This window comes from Nerophis lumbriciformis, linkage group LG12, assembly GCF_033978685.3.
Source record: "Nerophis lumbriciformis linkage group LG12, RoL_Nlum_v2.1, whole genome shotgun sequence".
NCBI classification, from domain to species: domain Eukaryota; kingdom Metazoa; phylum Chordata; class Actinopteri; order Syngnathiformes; family Syngnathidae; genus Nerophis; species Nerophis lumbriciformis.
In genome coordinates, this window is record NC_084559.2 from 17,197,785 (window position 1) to 17,218,644 (window position 20,860).

At 39.7% G+C, this 20,860-nt stretch overlaps 1 protein-coding gene across 1 annotated transcript in view; it reads right to left on the bottom strand.

Annotated features, from left to right (window-relative positions):
• The window catches only part of LOC133623047 (cytospin-A), a 68,870-nt gene extending 57,052 nt beyond the window's left edge, over positions 1-11,818 (bottom strand). Inside the window, exon 1 of the mRNA XM_061985967.1 lies at positions 11,663-11,818. The gene's annotated coding sequence lies outside the window, so the exon portion shown is untranslated. The remainder of the gene's footprint in view (positions 1-11,662) is intronic.
• Between the last annotated feature and the right edge of the window lie 9,042 nt (positions 11,819-20,860).

Here is a 20,860-nt window from a genome sequence, read left to right on the forward strand (position 1 = left end):
GCCGCACTGATCCACCTGTCGATCTCACGATCTACTCTTCCCTCACTCGTGAACAAGACTCCGAGGTACTTGAACTCCTCCACTTGGGGAAGATCTCCTCCCCAACCCGGAGATGGCACTCCACCCTTTTCCGGGCGAGAACCATGGACTCGGACTTGGAGGTGCTGATTCTCATCCCAGTCGCTTCACACTCAGCTGCGAACCGATCCAGTGAGAGCTGAAGATCCTGGTCAGATGAAGCCATCAGGACCACATCATCTGCAAAAAGCAAAGACCTAATCCTGCAGCCACCAAACCAGATCCCCTCAACGCCTTGACTGCGCCTAGAAATTCTGTCCATAAAAGTTATGAACAGAATCGATGACAAAGGGCAGCCTTGGCGGAGTCCAACCCTCACTGGAAACGTGTCCGACTTACTACCGGCAATGCGGACCAAGCTCTGGCACTGATCATACAGGGAGCGGACTGCCACAATCAGACAGTCCGATACCCCATACTCTCTGAGCACTCCCCACAGGACTTCCCGAGGGACACGGTCGAATGCCTTCTCCAAGTCCATAAAACACATGTAGACTGGTTGGGCAAACTCCCATGCACCCTCAAGGACCCTGCCGAGAGTATAGAGCTGGTCCACAGTTCCACGACCAGGACGAAAACCACACTGTTCCTCCTGAATCCGAGGTTCGACTATCCGGCGTAGCCTCCTCTCCAGTACACCTGAATAGACCTTACCGGGAAGGCTGAGGAGTGTGATCCCACAATAATTAGAACACACCCTCCGGTTCCCCTTCTTAAAGAGAGGAACCACCACCCCGGTCTGCCAATCCAGTGGTACCGCCCCCGATGTCCACGCGGTGCTGCAGAGTCTTGTCAACCAAGACAGCCCCACAGCATCCAGAGCCTTAAGGAACTTCGGGCGGATCTCATCCACCCCCGGGGCCTTGCCACCGAGGAGCTTTTTAACTACCTCAGCAACCTCAGCCCCAGAAATAGGAGAGCCCACCACAGACTCCCCAGGCACTGCTTCCTCATAGGAAGACGTGTTGGTGGGATTGAGGAGGTCTTCGAAGTATTCCCTCCACCGATCCACAACATCCGCAGTCGAGGTCAGCAGAACACCATCCTCGCCATACACGGTGGTGATAGTGCACTGCTTCCCCTTCCTGAGGCGGCGGATGGTGGTCCAGAATTGCTTGGAAGCCGACCGGAAGTCGTTTTCCATGGCCTCACCGAACTCCTCCCATGTCCGAGTTTTTGCCTCTGCGACCGCTGAAGCCGCACACCGCTTGGCCTGTCGGTACCTGTCCGCTGCCTCAGGAGTCCTATGAGCCAAAAGAACCCAATAGGACTCCTTCTTCAGCTTGACGGCATCCCTCACCGCCGGTGTCCACCAACGGGTTCTAGGATTACCGCCACGACAAGCACCAACTTGTCCCTTCCTCCGGAAGGGACAGATTGCAAGCATTTAAAATGGATAGTAACTTATTTTTGTTTGTACACCCCTGTCCCAGCCAGTCAACATTCATATCACCCAGTAAATAGATTTCTCTATTCTCATCTGATTGCAAGCATGTTTTACTTAATATAGGTCATCACATCTCAGCAACAAGCTGTAAGATCTTACTGAGATCATTTAGGACCAAAACCCTTAAAACAAGTAAAACACTCTAACATAAAATCTGCTTAGTGAGAATAATTATTTTATCAGACAGAAAATAAACAAATATCACCCTTATTTGAGATATTTAATGTTACTTAGATTTCAGTTTTTGCAGTATATAAAGTAGAGGCAACAATAGAAGTTACTTTCTCCAACAAATTATGCACTAAAATTGTAATAAAATGAAATAGTCTTGCATGAAAACACGTCTTTGCTTGTTATGCAGATTTTCTATCCAGGTCTGATGAGAACCTTACCGGATGCCGTGATAGCCACAAAAGTTACTTGGGACACAGCTGGAAGCTATGAGTAAATGCTTAAGCACAGACATGGACGTATTTTTGCTCAAAGCCTCTAAAAGCAAAACATGTATCCAAGTGATTTATCTTACACAGGAAGCCATTTAAACAACCATTCTCTGATTCCGTGGTCTGTTGTTTTTCAGATAATATTTTTTGGTAGGAGTATGAAAGTAAATATCATTTCAAAAGCAGCAATAAACCAGACTGTGTGACCATCTTGAACTGTTTAATAAACAGGTACTCTGGCTTCTTCCCACACTCTAAAATATAATTTAGGACCTTCTGATAATAGCGGTGCACAAATTAGCTTACAAATACCCCTTTGACATTTTCTTCCCCTTATTAAAAGCTTCAACAGCTAAGGGGCATTTCCCTGCCAAAACAAGCGCTTCCTGTGACGCCGTCTGCAAAAACAAACAAACAAAAACGCGTACATGCAGACAAGCACGCACCAGCAGTCTGCTTGAAACTGAACAGATTACTATTAAACCGGCATGTTACAAGCTAACATACACTATATTGCCAAAAGTATTTGGCCACCTGCCTTTACTCACATATGAACTTGAAGTGCCATCCCATGGAATTGTCCAAAATGTTTTGGTATCCTGGAGCATTCAATGTTCCTTTCACTAGAACAGTGGTTCTTAACCTGGGTTCGATCAAACCCTAGGGGTTCGGTGAGTCGGCCTCAGGGGCTCGGCGGAGGTCAAAACACACCCGACTCATCGTGTAAATACAAACTTCTCCCTATCAGCTATTAGGGATACGGCAACAGCTGTTGTTGTGAGTTTATGCACTGTGTTGGTTTTGTTGTTTGAACAAGGTGATGTTCATGCACGCTTCATTTTATGCACCAGTAAAAAAAACATGGTAACACTTTAGTATGGGGAACATATTTACCATTAATTAGTTGTTTGTTAACATGCAAATTAGTAACATATTGGCTATTAACTAGTCATCATTAAGTACTTATTAATGCCTTATTTGGCATGCCCTTATTAAAACCCTAACCCTCTAACCCTGACCCTAACCCTAACCAAATAACTCTAAATTAAGTCTTTATTACTTAGAATACGTTCCCTTCGTGTCCAAATAACTCTAAATTAAGTCTTTGTTACTTAGAATATGTTCCCTTAGTGTCCAAATAACTAAATGAAGTCTTTATTACTTAGAATATGTTCCCCTCGTGTCCAAATAACTCTAAATTAAGTCTTTGTTACTTAGAATATGTTCCCCTAATGTCCAAATAACTCTAAATGTAGTCTTTGTTACTTAGAATATGTTGCCCTAATGTCCAAATAACTTTAAATTAAGTATTTGTTACTTAGAATATGTTCCCCTAGTGTCCAAATAACTCTAAATTTAGTCTTTGTTACTTAGAATATGTTCCCCTAGTTTCCAAATAACTCTAAATTGAGCGTTTGTTACTTAGAATATGTTCCCCGAGTGTCCAAATAACTCTAAATGTAGTCGTTATTACTTAGAATATGTTCCCCTAGTGTCCAAATAACTCTGAATTAAGTCTTCTTTACTTAGAATATGTTCCCCTAGTGTCCAAATAACTCTAAATTGAGTCTTTGTTACTTAGAATATGTTCCCCTAGTGTCCAAATAACTCTGAATTAAGTCTTTGTTACTTAGAATATGTTCCCTTAGTGTTTAAATAACTCTAAATTAAGTTTTTGTTACTTAGAATATGTTCCCCTAGTGTCCAAATAACTCTAAATTTAGTCTTTGTTACTTAGAATATGTTCCCCATACTAAAGTGTTACCAAAAACATATAACTTTGTCTTGAATTTGAATTTTTCACTAAAGAAGGGTTCGGTGAATGCGCATATGAAACTGGTGGGGTTCGGTACCTCCAACAAGGTTAAGAACCACTGCACTAGAACTAAGGGGCCAAGCCCAACTCCTGAAAAACCAACCGCACACCATAATTCCTCCTCCACCAAATTTCATACTCGGCGCAATGCAGTCCGAAATGTAGCGTTCTCCTTGCAACCTCCAAACCCAGACAGGTCCATCAGATTCCCAGATGGAAAAACGTGATTCATCAGTCCAGAGAAGGCGTCTCCACTGCTCTAGAGTCCAGTAGCGACGTGCTTTACACCACTGCATCCCACACTTTGCATTGGACTGGGCGATGTATGGCTTAGATATAGCTGCATGGCCATGGAAACTCATTCATGAAGTTCTCTGCGTACTGTACGTGGGCTAATTGGAAGGTCACATGAAGAAAGTGCAGAAAGTCTTTGCACTCTGCGCTTCAGCATCCGCTGACCCCTCTCTGTCAGTTTACGTGGCTGAGTTGCTGTTGTTCCCAAACTCTTCATTTTTCTAATAATAAAGTTGACTTTGGAATATTTAGGAGCGGGGAAATTTCGAAACTGGATTTGTTACACAGGTGGCATCCTATGACAGTTCCATTCTTTCACAAATGTTTGCAGAAACAGTCTCCATGCCTAAGTGCCTGATTTGATACACCGGGCCAAGTGATTAGGACACCTGATTCTCATCATTTGGAAGGGTGGCCAATAGGGATGATGTTTGATAAGAAATTATCAAGTTCGAGCCCATTCTCGGATCCTCTTATCGAACCGATTCCTTATTGATTCTCTTATCGAATCCAGATAGGTTGTTGTATATGGAAAAAAACAATATTTGGTTTAACAAAAGCTCACTTTTATTTTATAAGAAAAAAATAAAATAAAATAAATAAATAAATATTGACTGTTACCCCCCTAAAAAAAAAAAAAAAAAAAATATTGACTGTTGTTACCCAAAGTATATTAAGTGGGATTTTTCAGAAAAACAAATACATACAGTAACACAAAAACAACCTGTCTCTATGATCACTATAGGTGTATAAATAATAATATAGTGTTAAATAAAATCAGTCCCTTGGGCACAAAACTGAAAATAATACAGCTCTCCAAAAAGTGCACTTCTGCTGCTATTGGAACATACTAACTACACACACAGGCAGACAGCTAACAAACAATCCAAGACGTCTAATAAAGTTCCAAAGCAGATTAATCCATTTAGGCTCTTTATTGTTGTTGATCTTGCTTTGTCTTTTCCTATCTTTACTTTTGTCTTGCACTGGACTGTTATTTATTTATTTATTTTTAAACTGAAATACACACAATGACAAATGTATAAGCTATGTGATTCAATTAACATACTGAAATTAAATACACAATATGTAAATATTAGCTTCACACAAATATACAGTTTTATCATCAAACAAATACTGCTGAGTGTTGAAACTATTTCGATGGTGGAAATACACGACTGGCAGCCATTTTAAGTCCTCAAAACATCCATTGAAACAGTGCACAAAAATAGTTTTTCAATAAACATCTTAGTATCAAATTTAACCACTTTCCACCTTAATATTGAGTTACATAAACAAGTTAAACAGTTTACTTACAGACTTATCTTTCCCAAGGCTTGTAAGAGCTAACACAACTTGTCTACTTCTCAATTGTCTCATGAACTAACTGACGTCGCCAACCCGGAAGTGCCCAAACTATTGACGCATACTATTTTCATATCGCCACAAGGTGTCAGTAAGAGTCTACAATCAAATGGGCATAACATTGCCCATTTGGGATTCGTTCCCAGGGATTCGAATAAAGAACCAACTCTTTTTCTTTGCTCTAGTGGCCTTGATAACGGGAAACGGTTGTCAAAAAGGGATTCGAGTCCATGGAATCGGTTCTTTTCTTATCGAACAACCGGGAGAACCGGTTTCGAACATCATCCCTAGTGGCCAAATACTTTTGGCAATATAGTGTATGTTTGACAATAAATAAAATAGACTCATTTTTGGTGAAGCCAGGAAACTATCCAGCAATGTAAAGACTAATACAGCATCTCACAAAGTGGGTCCACTTAGATATACAGTTCCAGTCAGAAGTTTACACAAACTCATCACGGTCTTGAACGTCTTATGATTAAATATTAGTACCGTTCTTTTACAAGGAAGCAATGATTGTACAAAGTATATCTTCAAAGATGTTTAAAAACAAGAGCACAATTGTGTACCTATTTTGTAGTGATGGGTCAAAGATACCAGGGTTTCCCTTACATGTAAATAATAACACATTTTTTCAAATGTAGGTCAGTTCATTTTTTTTTTACCTTTTTGAAGAAAATAAAGGCATTTTCGCCAATTCTGCAGATTATATGATGATGTCATATTGACCACGCCCCTCGCCATACTCCCTCCACCACAAGTATACAGTCGTGGCTGTCTTGAGTTTCCAATCATTTCTACAACTCTTATTTTTTTTGTGATAGAGTGATTGGAGCACATACTTGTTTTTGGTTCTTTTATGAATTTATTATGGGTCTACTGAAAATGTGACCAGATCTGCTGGGTCAAAAGTATACATACAGCAATGTTAATATTTGCTTACATGTCCCTTGGAAAGTTTCACTGCAATAAGGCGATTTTGCTAGCCATCCACAAGCTTCTGGTTGAATTCTTGACCACTCCTCTTGACAAAATTGGTGCAGTTCAGCTAAATTTGTTGGTTTTCTGCCAATGACTTGTTTCTTCAGCATTGTCCACACGTTTAAGTCTGGCCTTTTTGCCATGGACTTGTTTCTTCAGCATTGTCCACACGTTTAAGTCAGGACTTTGGAAAAGGCCATTCTAAAAGATTCATCCTAGCCTGATTTAGCCATTCCTTTACCACTTTTGACGTGTGTTTGGGGTCATTGTCCTGTTGGAACACCCAACTGCGCCCAAGACCCAACCTCTGGGCTGATGAATTTGGAGGTAATACTCCTTTTTCACTGTCCCATTTACTCTCTGTAAAGCACCAGTTCCATTGGCAGCAAAACAGGCCCAGAGCATAATACTACCACCACCATGCTTGACGGTAGGTATGGTGTTCCTGGGATTAAAGGCCTCACCTTTTCTCCTCCAAACATATGCTGGGTATTGTGGCCCAACAGCTTTCATTTGACCACAGAACTTTCCTCCAGAAGGTCGTATCTTTGTCTATGTGATGTCAGATGAAACAAAAATTGAGCTGTTTGGCCACAACACCCAGCAATATGTACCAACAAGTATGTGCTCCAATCACTCCGTCACAAAAAAATAAGAGTTGTACAAATGATTGGCAACTCAAGACAGCCATGACATTATGTTCTTTACTTTTGATCATGACTGTATTTGCAAGCTGGGAGGAAACCCATTTGTCCATCCATTTTTCCACCGCTTATCCCTCTCAGAGTCGCGGGGGGATTACAGGTTACATCATGGACAAGTCACCACCTCATCACAGGGCCAACACAGATAGACAGACAATTCATAACTGTGTTATTGATTGAAGGTGATTCCTACAGTCTAGTAAGAGCTCGAACACAACACACATCCAGCATTCACAGTAAAACGCACTGACTAGACTGCAAGTAAAAGTAGAACAACATCACCATAACGCACCACCTCACAGGAAATGCGGCCAACGTGCGCCAGTTACCCCTACGTGTTGCACAGTGCTTGCACACAGTCGCAGTTTTATCCACCACTTCCTTACCGCCGTCGTCAAAAGTTCGCACTAAATCTCTTTACCGCATGTCTACAACATGAAAACATCCACAACTCTTCTGCATCTCCTCCTTCTCACAATGCGTACACACAGAGCAACACATACATACTCCAAAATGTTTACCATATTTTTTAGAGATGTCCAATAATGGCTTTTTTGCCGATATCCGATATTCCGATATCTTCCAACTCATAATTACCGATTCCGATATCAACCGATACCGATATATACAGTCGTGGAATTAACACATTATTATGCCTAATTTTGTTGCAATGCCCCGCTGGATGCATTAAACAATGTAACAAGGTTTTCCAAAATAAATCAACTCAAGTTATGGAAAAAAAAATGCCAACATGGCACTGCCATATTTATTATTGAAGTCACAAAGTGCATTTTTTTTAACATGCCTCAAAACAGCAGCTTGGAATTTGGGACATGCTCTCCCTGAGAGATCATGAGGAGGTTGAGGTGGGTGGGGGGGTTAGCGTCCCGGAAGAGTTAGTGCTGCAAGGGGTTCTGGGTATTTGTTCTGTTGTGTTTATGTTGTGTTACGGTGCGGATGTTCTCCCGAAAGGTGTTTGTCATTCTTGTTTGGTGTGGGTTCACAGTGTGGCGCATATTTGTAACAGTGTTAAAGTTGTTTATACGGCCACCCTCAGTGTGACCTGTATGGCTGTTGACCAAGTATGATTTGCATTCACTTGTGTGTGTGAAAAAGCCGTAGATATTATGTGACTGGGCCGGCATGCAAAGGCAGTGCCTTTAAGGTTTATTGGCGCTCTGTACTTCTCCCTACGTCCGTGTACACAGCGGCGTTTTAAAAAGTCATGAATTTTACTTTTGGAAACCGATACCGATCATTTTGAAACTGACACTGATCATTTCCGATATTACATTTTAAAGCATTTATCGGACATCCCTAATATTTTGAGGACTATAAGGCGCACTTGAAATTCTTTCATTTCTCAAAAATGGACCGTGCGCCTTATAACCCGATGCGCCTTATATACAGTCGCCATCAAAAGTTTACATACACTTGTAGTGAAGTGAATTATATTTATATAGCGCTTTTCTCTAGTGACTCAAAGCGCTTTACATAGTGAAACCCAATATCTAAGTTACATTTAAACCAGTGTGGGTGGCACTGGGAGCAGGTGGGTAAAGTGTCTTGCCCAAGGACACAACGGCAGTAACTAGGATGGCGGAAGCGGGGATCGAACCTGCAACCCTCAAGTTGCTGGCACGGCCGCTCTACCAACCGAGCTATACCGCCCCAAAGAGTTTGAGTTTCCAATAATTTCTACAACTCTTATTTTTTTGGGATAGTGTGATTGGAGCACATACGTGTTGGTCACAAAAAACATACATGAAGTACACTTCTGACTGTACCTAAAACTTATAGTCGGCGTACAGCTTAGAAAGCAGTATGGATTTACATCATCTCAAAGTAACTCAATACACAGCTATCATTGTCTAAATAGCTGGCAGGAGTACAACTCATAGTGAACATGTCCAAACTGTGTCCAGAGTGTCAATATTTGGTGTGAACACCATTGTTATACAACACTGTGTCCTGGGCATGACGTTAAAGTGCATACGGCAGTGGAGGCTCCTCTATTGGGTCTTGGGGCACTAGGAGGTTAACCCCTTTACTACTGTTACCCCAGGTGGCCCTTGGCAAAGGCCTAGTACCTGACTGCCCCCTAGCCAGGGATACGGTGAAGACGGTAGATTTAAGAACTACCACAACGGCTGCGATGGCGGAAGAAGGCTGCAGCAGAAAAGGGTCCCTAGTCGTCTTGGACTCCATGCCACTGGACCCTGACCCGATTCTGTCAAGGATCGTGTGGTGACTGTCTGTGCACCAGTCTCCCCGCGTTAAACAAAGTCACGGACAGGCGTCCTCCATAAAGGGATACACCCCTACCCGGAGGATCGTCATACTCGTTTGAGTGACCGCCGATGATGATGATATACAACACTGCCTTAATCCTCTTCTGCTCAGGTTGTTACTGGAATCCTCATCTATTCTCCCATAATGACATCACAGAGATTTTAGATGTTCAACCTGTCGCTTCAGAATAGCCCAAATGTGTTCAATTGGCTTAAGGCGGGACTATTCAACTGGCGGCCCGCCGAACATCATCCAAATAGGCTTGATAAAACCGTTCAAACTAGGGTTGTTCGTGTATGCAGTATTCCCGCCACTTCGCATTGTCACAGTGGGGTGAGTAGAAGAAGACTACTCATTCAACAATCAAAATAAATTGTAAAAATCGGACCTTAAAGAACGACTGGACAACAAAGTACGAATGTTCGTCCCCACATCTGCGGTCCCCTCCAAGGTTTCTCATTGTAGCCCATTGGGTTGAGTTTTTTCCTTGCCCTGATGTGGGATCTGAACCGAGGATGTCGTTGTGGCTTCTACAGCCCTTTGAGACACTCGTGATTTAGGGCTATATAAATAAACTTTGATTGGTTGACTGATTGACCTGTGATACCGGACAAAACAGCCATCTAACAGCAAAATAATCCACCAAAACTGAAACTGTTCACTTGGGAACAACATTTCTATTTCCCCAAAATCTTAGCAAGCATGAAATAAATCAAGTAAAGTCCTTTTCAAAAATCCTCTGAACATGTTAAAAAGGGAATCATGTGAAATGTTGAAACATCCCCTTGATAAAGAAACAAACGATGTGTAAGTGTGGAAGAGTTTGCTTTGTGGATCATCCTGCCTGCAACACCCGTCACCATGAATTGATGAACTTAAACAGGTTGAAAAACTTATTCGGGTGTTACCATTTGGTGGTCAATTGTACGGAATATGTACTGTACTGTGCAATCTACTAATAAAAGTTTCAATCAATCAATCAATCAATCTGAACTGTGCTCCTCCTTCCGCCCGAATGCAGCTGAGATAGGCTCCAGCACCCCGAAAGGGACAAGCGGTAGAAAATGGCACATTTTTTGAATTGAAAAAATCCGGAGACACACCACCAGCAGAAATCATTAAAAAACTAAACTCAGTTGACAGTAAAAAGTCGTTGTCGCAATTGTTGGATATGACTTTATACCATAACCAAGCATGCATCACTATAGCTCTTGTCTCAAAGTAGGTGTACTGTCACCACCTGTCACATCACACCCTGACTTATTTGGAGTTTATTGATGTTTTCCTGTGTGTAGTGTTTTAGTTCTTGTCTTGCGCTCCTATTTTGGTGGCTTTTTCTCTTTTTTTGGTATTTTCCTGTAGCAGTCTCATCCTTCTTTTGAGCGATATTTCCCGAGTCTACGTTGTTTTAGCAATCAAGACTATATCAGTTGTTTTTATCCGTCTTTGTGAGGATATACATTGTGGACGCCGTCTTTGCTCCACAGTAAGTCTTTGCTGTCGTCCAGCATTCTGTTTTTGTTTACTTTGTAAATGGATGGATGGATGTCACACCTACAATTAGCATCACAGCTTACGCCTCTATTAACAAAGCGTCGCCAAATTACTCAATCCATACATTGTCCCATGTAATATTATGTTTAAAGTAAGTAAATATGGTAAGCTCCGTTTTCAAATAAGAATAAGTTTCAGTCCAAATACCATAAAAATGCAAGGCTATCAGCTAGTTAGCGACAGCGTCAGACCAGCACAGAGTTTCAGTTAATTAACTTCCTGTTTGTGTCACAGCTTTCAAAACAAAAGCATCGGTGAGAATTCAAGCAGGTACATTGACGACCAACAGAAATTAAAATACCACACTTTAAATATGTTTTTACTATAATATCATATTAACAGACATACAACACATGGCAATTTGCCTTATATCTCAAAAGCGGGCGTCGTAAACTTATTTTGAAATATTTCACAAACACATCCAAGTAATTTTGTCCAACTACACAATACGTCTAAAAACCTGGAGAAATAGTGAAAACGTCACTATCCAATTGTTTCAACAAACAGCACGAATATACGCGAATATGGCTTTAAACACTGCTAACACACTGTAAGTCCAGCCATTAATTCCCTCTTGTTAGTAGAACTTTTGGCCACGCTAAGAGTGCTAACGCTATCGTGGAGCTAAAAATGGTTAGCATAGCCGGCAAACAAACGTAAAATAAAACATGGGAGAAAATGCTCAAACCTGCTTTTTCCTCCACTTTTCCAGTGTGGGGGCAGATAGTTTCATGTGCGACGGAAGCCTGCTGTCGACGGCTCAGCGGTTTTTCAACCCGAAGCATGAAGAGGACAGGCTGCATCAGTTCGGGACGTCAGCTCGCCCTCGATGATCCTCTGCACCCTCTTCTGGTCAGCATCACCACACTCTTTTACAACTTGCTCCTTTTCACTGGGAAATTCTTCACTAAGATCACATTTGGCTCTAAAAAAAACTTGTTTCACCAAGTACCATCTCAGAAAAAAAACGTGGCTGTCCAAGTTCACTGCAAAAACTGAAATCTAAGTCAGATTAAATATCTCAAATAAGGGTGATATTTCCTTATTTTCTGTCTGATAAGATAATTCTTCTCACTAAGCAGATTTTATGTTAGAGTGTTTTACTTGTTTTAAGGGTTTTGGTCCTAAATGATCTCAGTAAGATATTACAGCTTGTAGCTGAGATTTGATGACCTATATTGAGTAAAACATGCTTGAAACTAGAATATCAACTGTTGCAAAGCTTTGTCATCAACACTCACAAGTATAAAACTACTTTTTTAAAGTAATCATTTCTTATTTCAAGCATGAAAAAAAAAATCACGACTTTGACACAATTGTGTCTCATAATTAAAACAGATGACAGCCAAATGGACTTTGCTGTTTTATTTTCAATGAAACAATAGAAAACACGTACTCTAATAGTAGTACAGTTGGCACAGTACAGTAAACTGACAGTTAATATTTAAACATTTAACATTTCTAACAATTTTGAACAGAAATAGTTCATGCACATTCAGATAAAATCTTCAAAATTACAATTAAAACAATGTTGGCCGGGGGCCGGGCTGTATATATGCGCACTAATTCAGTGTTTTTCAACCACTGTGCCGTGGCACACTAGTGTGCCGTGAGCTATACAGTCTGGTGTGCCGTGGGAGATTATCTAATTTCACCTATTTGGGTTAAAACATTTTTTGCAAACCAGTAATTATAATTTGTTGTTGTTGAGTGTCGGTGCTGTCTAGAGCTCGACAGAGTAACCGTGTAATACTCTTCCATATCAGTAGGTGGCAGCCGGTAGCTAATTGCTTTGTAAATGTCGGAAACAGCGGGAGGCAGTGTGCAGGTAAAAAGGTGTCTTATGCTTAAACCAAAAATAAACAAAAGGTGAGTGCCCCTAAGAAAAGTAATTGAAGCTTACGGAAGGCTATGCAGAACGAAACCAAAACTGAACTGGCTACAAAGTAAACAAAAACAGAATGCTGGACGACAGCAAAGACTTACTGCGGACTTACATCCGAACATGACATGACAATCAACAATGTCCCCACAAAGAAGGATTAAAACAACTGAAATATAAACAAAAACAAAGTAGATGCAGGAAATATCGCTCAAAGGAAAACATGAAACTGCTACAGGAAAATACCAAAAAAAGAGAAAAAGCCACCAAAATAGGAGCGCAAGACAAGAACTAAAACACTACACACAGGAAAGCAGCAAAAAAAAAGTCCAAATACGTCAGGGTGTAATGTGACAGATGAGACAAGAGCTGTATTGATGCATGCTTGGTTATGCTTTAAAGTCATATCCAACAATTGCGACAATGATTTTTTTTACTCTCAACCGAGTTTATGATTTCTGCTGGTGGCGTGCCTCCGGATTTTTTCAACGCAAAAAATGTGCCTTGCCTCAAAAAAAGGTTGAAAAACACTGCACTAATTGACTGAAAGAGCACGCACTTGGCGCGATGATGTCATGTTGTCGATGGAAAAATGCATTTTTAGACAATATGATTTGCCTGAGCGGCTTTGAGACCCCGAGAGTAACAAGCGGTTGCCTTGTTGCCTTTCCATTAAGAACAATAAATTAGTTTTTAGTATAAGTTTGCTGGTTTCAAGAAATGCAATGCCGAGCGCATATCATTATGTCAAGATAATGGCACTTGCATTTACTTCATTTAAGAATATTTTTCAACATATTCAGCAAAAAGGTCTAAGTCTCAAGTTGCCGGAACGGCCACTCTACCAACCGAGCTATGCCGCCCCGAGGTTCTAAAGCTTAGTGATGTATCAGATTGTAGGTGGGGGTTTATTTTCTACCCTTTGCTGTTTTTGTTGCGTATCACTTGACTGTAAAATATGTTGATCGAAAGTGGGTGTGACGTTCATATGTTGTCAATATTCAGTGTTTTATCCTTCATAGAAAAATTTAAAATTCCATTACGTTTTTTAAGGCGGTCTGTCATAACGTTTTTAGCATTCAATCAGACATTATTGTGAGGTTTTGTATTAGTGTTCCTAAAAATAGATATACCGGCCCCCAGACACATTTTGTTCTCTTAATGTGGCCCCCGAGTCAAAATAATTGCCCAGGCCTGCTCTAGAACATGTTTTGCTTTATTCATTATTGACGTGTTTCTTGCTACTTTACGTTGTATATGACATGTTTCTTGCTACTTTATGTTGTATATGATGTGTTTCTTGCTACTTTATGTTGTATATGACGTGTTTCTTGCTATTTTATGTTGTATATGACGTGTTTCTTGCTACTTTATGTTGTATATGACGTGTTTCTTGCTACTTTATGTTGTATATGACGTGTTTCTTGCTACTTTATGTTGTATATGATGTGTTTCTTGCTACTTTATGTTGTATATGACGTGTTTCTTGCTACTTTGTGTTGTATATGACGTGTTTCTTGCTACTTTATGTTGTATATGACGTGTTTCTTGCTACTTTATGTTGTATATGACGTGTTTCTTGCTACTTTATGTTGTATATGACGTGTTTCTTGCTACTTTATGTTGTATATGACGTGTTTCTTGCTACTTTATGTTGTATATGATGTGTTTCTTGCTACTTTGTGTTGTATATGACGTGTTTCTTGCTACTTTATGTTGTATATGACGTGTTTCTTGCTACTTTATGTTGTATATGACGTGTTTCTTGCTACTTTATATTGTATATGACATGTTTCTTGCTACTTTATGTTGTATATGACATGTTTCTTGCTACTTTATGTTGTATATGACATGTTTCTTGCTACCTTATGTTGTATATGACATGTTTCTTGCTACATTATGTTGTATATGACATGTTTCTTGCTACTTTGTGTTGTATAGGACGTGTTTCTTGCTACTTTGTGTTGTATATGATGTGTTTCTTGCTACTTTATGTTGTATATGACGTGTTTCTTGCTACTTTATGTTGTATATGATGTGTTTCTTGCTACTTTGTTGTATATGACGTGTTTCTTGCTATTTTATGTTGTATATGACGTGTTTCTTGCTACTTTATGTTGTATATGACGTGTTTCTTGCTACTTTATGTTGTATATGATGTGTTTCTTGCTACTTTGTGTTGTATATGACGTGTTTCTTGCTACTTTATGTTGTATATGACGTGTTTCTTGCTACTTTATGTTGTATATGACGTGTTTCTTGCTACTTTATATTGTATATGACATGTTTCTTGCTACTTTATGTTGTATATGACATGTTTCTTGCTACTTTATGTTGTATATGACATGTTTCTTGCTACTTTATGTTGTATATGACGTGTTTCTTGCTACTTTATGTTGTATATGACATGTTTCTTGCTAATTTATGTTGTATATGACGTGTTTCTTGCTACTTTATGTTGTATATGACGTGTTTCTTGCTACTTTATGTTGTATATGACATGTTTCTTGCTACTTTATGTTGTATATGACGTGTTTCTTGCTACTTTATGTTGTATATGACATGTTTCTTGCTACTTTATGTTGTATATGACATGTTTCTTGCTACTTTATGTTGTATATGACATGTTTCTTGCTACTTTATGTTGTATATGACATGTTTCTTGCTACCTTATGTTGTATATGACATGTTTCTTGCTACATTATGTTGTATATGACATGTTTCTTGCTACTTTGTGTTGTATAGGACGTGTTTCTTGCTACTTTGTGTTGTATATGATGTGTTTCTTGCTACTTTATGTTGTATATGACATGTTTCTTGCTACTTTATGTTGTATATGATGTGTTTCTTGCTACTTTGTTGTATATGACGTGTTTCTTGCTATTTTATGTTGTATATGACGTGTTTCTTGCTACTTTATGTTGTATATGACGTGTTTCTTGCTACTTTATGTTGTATATGATGTGTTTCTTGCTACTTTGTGTTGTATATGACGTGTTTCTTGCTACTTTATGTTGTATATGACGTGTTTCTTGCTACTTTATGTTGTATATGACGTGTTTCTTGCTACTTTATATTGTATATGACATGTTTCTTGCTACTTTATGTTGTATATGACATGTTTCTTGCTACTTTATGTTGTATATGACATGTTTCTTGCTACTTTATGTTGTATATGACATGTTTCTTGCTACTTTATGTTGTATATGACGTGTTTCTTGCTACTTTATGTTGTATATGACGTGTTTCTTGCTATTTTATGTTGTATATGACGTGTTTCTTGCTACTTTATGTTGTATATGACGTGTTTCTTGCTACTTTATGTTGTATATGATGTGTTTCTTGCTACTTTATGTTGTATATGACGTGTTTCTTGCTACTTTATATTGTATATGACATGTTTCTTGCTACTTTATGTTGTATATGATGTGTTTCTTGCTACTTTATGTTGTATATGACGTGTTTCTTGCTATTTTATGTTGTATATGACGTGTTTCTTGCTACTTTATGTTGTATATGACGTGTTTCTTGCTACTTTGTTGTATATGATGTGTTTCTTGCTACTTTGTGTTGTATATGACGTGTTTCTTGCTACTTTATGTTGTATATGACGTGTTTCTTGCTACTTTATGTTGTATATGACGTGTTTCTTGCTACTTTATATTGTATATGACATGTTTCTTGCTACTTTATGTTGTATATGACATGTTTCTTGCTACTTTATGTTGTATATGACATGTTTCTTGCTACCTTATGTTGTATATGACATGTTTCTTGCTACATTATGTTGTATATGACATGTTTCTTGCTACTTTATGTTGTATATGACGTGTTTCTTGCTGCTTTGTGTTGTATATGACGTGTTTCTTGCTACTTTATGATGTATATGACATGTTTCTTGCTACTTTATGTTGTATATGACATGTTTCTTGCTACTTTGTTGTATAGGACATGTTTCTTGCTACTTTATGTTGTATATGACGTGTTTCTTGCTACTTTGTGTTGTATATGACGTGTTTCTTGCTACTTTGTGTTGTATATGACATGTTTCTTGCTACTTTATGTTGTATATGACATGTTTCTTGCTACTTTGTGTTGTATATGACGTGTTTATTGCTACTTTGTGTTGTATATGACGTGTTTATTGCTACTTTGTGTTGTATATGACGTGTTTCTTGCCACTTTGTGTTGTATATGACGTGTTTATTGCTACTGTGTGTTCTATATGACATGTTTCTTGCTACTTTATGTTGTATATGACGTGTTTCTTGCTACTTTATGTTGTATATGACATGTTTCTTGCTACTTTGTTGTATATGACGTGTTTCTTGCTACTTTATGTTGTATATGACGTGTTTCTTGCTACTTTATGTTGTATATGACGGGTTTATTGCTACTTTGTGTTGTATATGACATGTTTCTTGCTACTTTATGTTGTATATGACGTGTTTCTTGCTACTTTATGCTGTATATGATGTGTTTCTTGCTACTTTATGTTGTATATGACGTGTGTCTTGCTACTTTGTTATATATGACATGTTTCTTGCTACTTTATGTTGTATATGACGTGTTTCTTGCTACTTTATGTTGTATATGACGTGTTTCTTGCTACTTTATGTTGTATATGACGTGTGTCTTGCTACTTTGTTATATATGACATGTTTCTTGCTACTTTATGTTGTATATGACATGTTTCTTGCTACTTTATGTTGTATATGACATGTTTCTTGCTACTTTATGTTGTATATGACGTGTTTCTTGCTACTTTATGTTGTATATGACGTGTTTCTTGCTACTTTATGTTGTATATGACATGTTTCTTGCTACTTTATGTTGTATATGACGTGTTTCTTGCTACTTTATGTTGTATATGACGTGTTTCTTGCTACTTTATGTTGTATATGACGTGTTTCTTGCTACTTTATGTTGTATATGACGTGTGTCTTGCTACTTTGTTATATATGACATGTTTCTTGCTACTTTATGTTGTATATGACGTGTTTCTTGCTACTTTATGTTGTATATGACATGTTTCTTGCTACTTTATGTTGTATATGACGTGTTTCTTGCTACTTTATGTTGTATATGACATGTTTCTTGCTACTTTATGTTGTATATGACTTGTTTCTTGCTACTTTATGTTGTATATGACGTGTTTCTTGCTACTTTGTTGTATATGACGTGTTTCTTGCTACTTTATGTTGTATATGACATGTTTCTTGCACTTTATGTTGTATATGACGTGTTTCTTGCTACTTTGTGTTGTATATGACGTGTTTCTTGCTACTTTGTGTTGTATATGACGTGTTTCTTGCTACTTTATGTTGTATATGACATGTTTCTTGCTACTTTGTGTTGTATATGACGTGTTTCTTGCTACTTTATGTTGTATATAAAGTCGCAAGAAACACGTCAATAATGAATAAAGCAAAATTGTAAGTATACATAGTTTGAACAGTAACACTGTGTTTGAATATAGGGGGAAAAAACACTGTCCTTAAACCAAGTGATTCTACCACAAGAATAACTGTTCTATAATATTTATTATGACATCATGGGTTGTTTTCATTGTCAACGTTCCGTAAGATGAGACCTTACCACCAAGCCTTGACATGATCTACTTACCTTCACCTAAAAAAAAAACAACTGTGGGACAATGCAAATTCACTTCACTGTAAAATGTCACTTCAAAATACAGCCTGAGAGACAATTGGAAAAAATGTTACCAAGTTTTGTGCAAATAAATAAGATGCATTCAAGTCAAATGTTTAAAAACATTTCTGGATAACATTCTGAAAATAAAATTGCATTTGTGTACAAATATTGGGGTCTTTTCTAAATTGTATTCATGCTGTCATGATCTGGCAGTTTTCTGCTTTGTGTTGCACTGCCTGGTTTTGGGGGTACGGGGCGGAGCCACCTTCACGCCCACACCTGATACCTATTTCCTCTTGACTACTTAAAGGGGAACTGTACTTTTTTTTTTTCACCAGCACACTCGCCAATCTCATCGGGTGTGGCGGGATAAAAGAGCAGCTTTGTCCCAGACGGCAGCCCAAGACCGTAGGCTGGCGGATTGCCACAGGATACCAGACCCCACGTAGCAACCTGGACAAGAGGTATGGCTGTCATCTCAGGACTTACCTTAGGCTGGCTTCTCTAGGAAGCTTTCTCCCCTTCAAGAACTCCAGCTTCCCCCATGCGTCCAGCGACATCCATTGTGTCACGTCTCCAACCTCAAGCCGGTTAGCACCGGTCCACCGTGGTCTCCCTCAATGCCTCCTCCTCCTCTGTGCATGATCGATGGTCACCCAGCTTTAGACTCCAGAAGGCGGGGCAGGAGAGTTCAGTATCAGGTCGACTGGGAAGGGTACGGTCCTGAAGAACTCTCATGGGTCTCCAGTTTCTGAATCCTTGGGGGGGGGGTACTGTCACGATCTGGAAGTTACGTTGCTGCCCGTCGGCTTTGTGTTGCCGTACCTGGTTTTCGGTGTACGGGGCAGAGCCACCTTCGCGCACACCTGATACCAATTTCCTCCTTTGATTGATTGATTGAAACATTAGTAGATTGCACAGTACGGTCATACTTGGGGGGGGGGGTTGCGGGGGCGGGGTTGAGGTGCAGGCAGCATACCCCTTCCCCTTCGAGCTTTTCTGGATGAAATGAAATTCTTTTTTTCCAATCATTTTGAAAGTTGCAAGCGTAGTTCTTCTTCTTACTCGTCGTCGCCACGTCTCTTCTTCGTTCTTCTGCTTCGTCTCCTTCTTGTTGCGTGTGCAGTTGCGCACTGAGCTCCAAAAGCCGTAGATGTTATTGTAGCGTCCCGGAAGAGTTAGTGCTGCAAGGGATTCTGGGTATTTGTTCTGTTGTGTTTATGTTGTGTTACGGTGCGGATGTTCTCCCGAAATGTGTTTGTCATTCTTGTTTGGTGTGGGTTCACAGTGTGGCGCATATTTGTAACAGTGTTAAAGTTGTTTATACAGCCACCGTCAGTGTGACCTGTATGGCTGTCGACCAAGTATGCCTTGCGTTATCATTAAACCAGTTAAAAGATCATACAACGGGTCAGTATTTCTTGACATCTTCTAAACCCGTCCAACGCTACATTATTATGTGACTGGGCCGGCACGCTGTTTATATGGAGGAAAAGTGGACGCCTGGACAGCATGCGGCTGTTAAGGGGTGAAGGTTTCAGGTGAGAGAGGATGCTAAAGGCAGTGCCTTTAAGGCACGCCCCCAATATTGTTGTCCGGGTGGAAATAGGGAGAAATTCGTGAGAATGGTTGCCCCGGGAGATTTTCGGGAGGCGCACTGAAATTCGGGAGTCTCCCGGGAAAATCGTGAGGGTTGGCAAGTATGAGTACAGTACATATTTCGTACAATTGACCACTAAATGGTAACACCCGAATAAGTTTTTCAACTTGTTTAAGTCGGGGTCCACGTTAATCAATTCATGGTAAAATTCCTGACTACTTAAGCTCTCCAGTCCATTCACTCGGCGCCAGTAGATTCCTGATGTTTTGCCCTTCCAGTCGTGTTCATCGCCTCTGCTCTGGCTCCACTGGTTTAAATGTAACTTAGATAATGGGTTGCAATATGTAGAGCGTGTTAAGTCATTAGAGAAAAGCGCTATATAAATATAATTATCTTCACTTCACACTCACGCTCCTAGTTCTTGTGGCTCTGCTCTGTAGTGTTCATTGTTTCCTCTCCACACCTTTTGTGTGCGTTATTTGTTTCTCCACTCCTTGTGTGTGCATCCTTAGTTGTTTTTCGACCGTGTCCCTCGGGAAGTCCTGTGGGGAGTGCTCAGAGAGTATGGGGTATCGGACTGTCTGATTGTGGCAGTCCGCTCCCTGTATGATCAGTGTCAGAGCTTGGTCCGCATTGCCGGCAGTAAGTCGGACACGTTTCCAGTGAGGGTTGGACTCCGCCAAGGCTGCCCTTTGTCACCGATTCTGTTCATAACTTTTATGGACAGAATTTCTAGGCGCAGTCAAGGC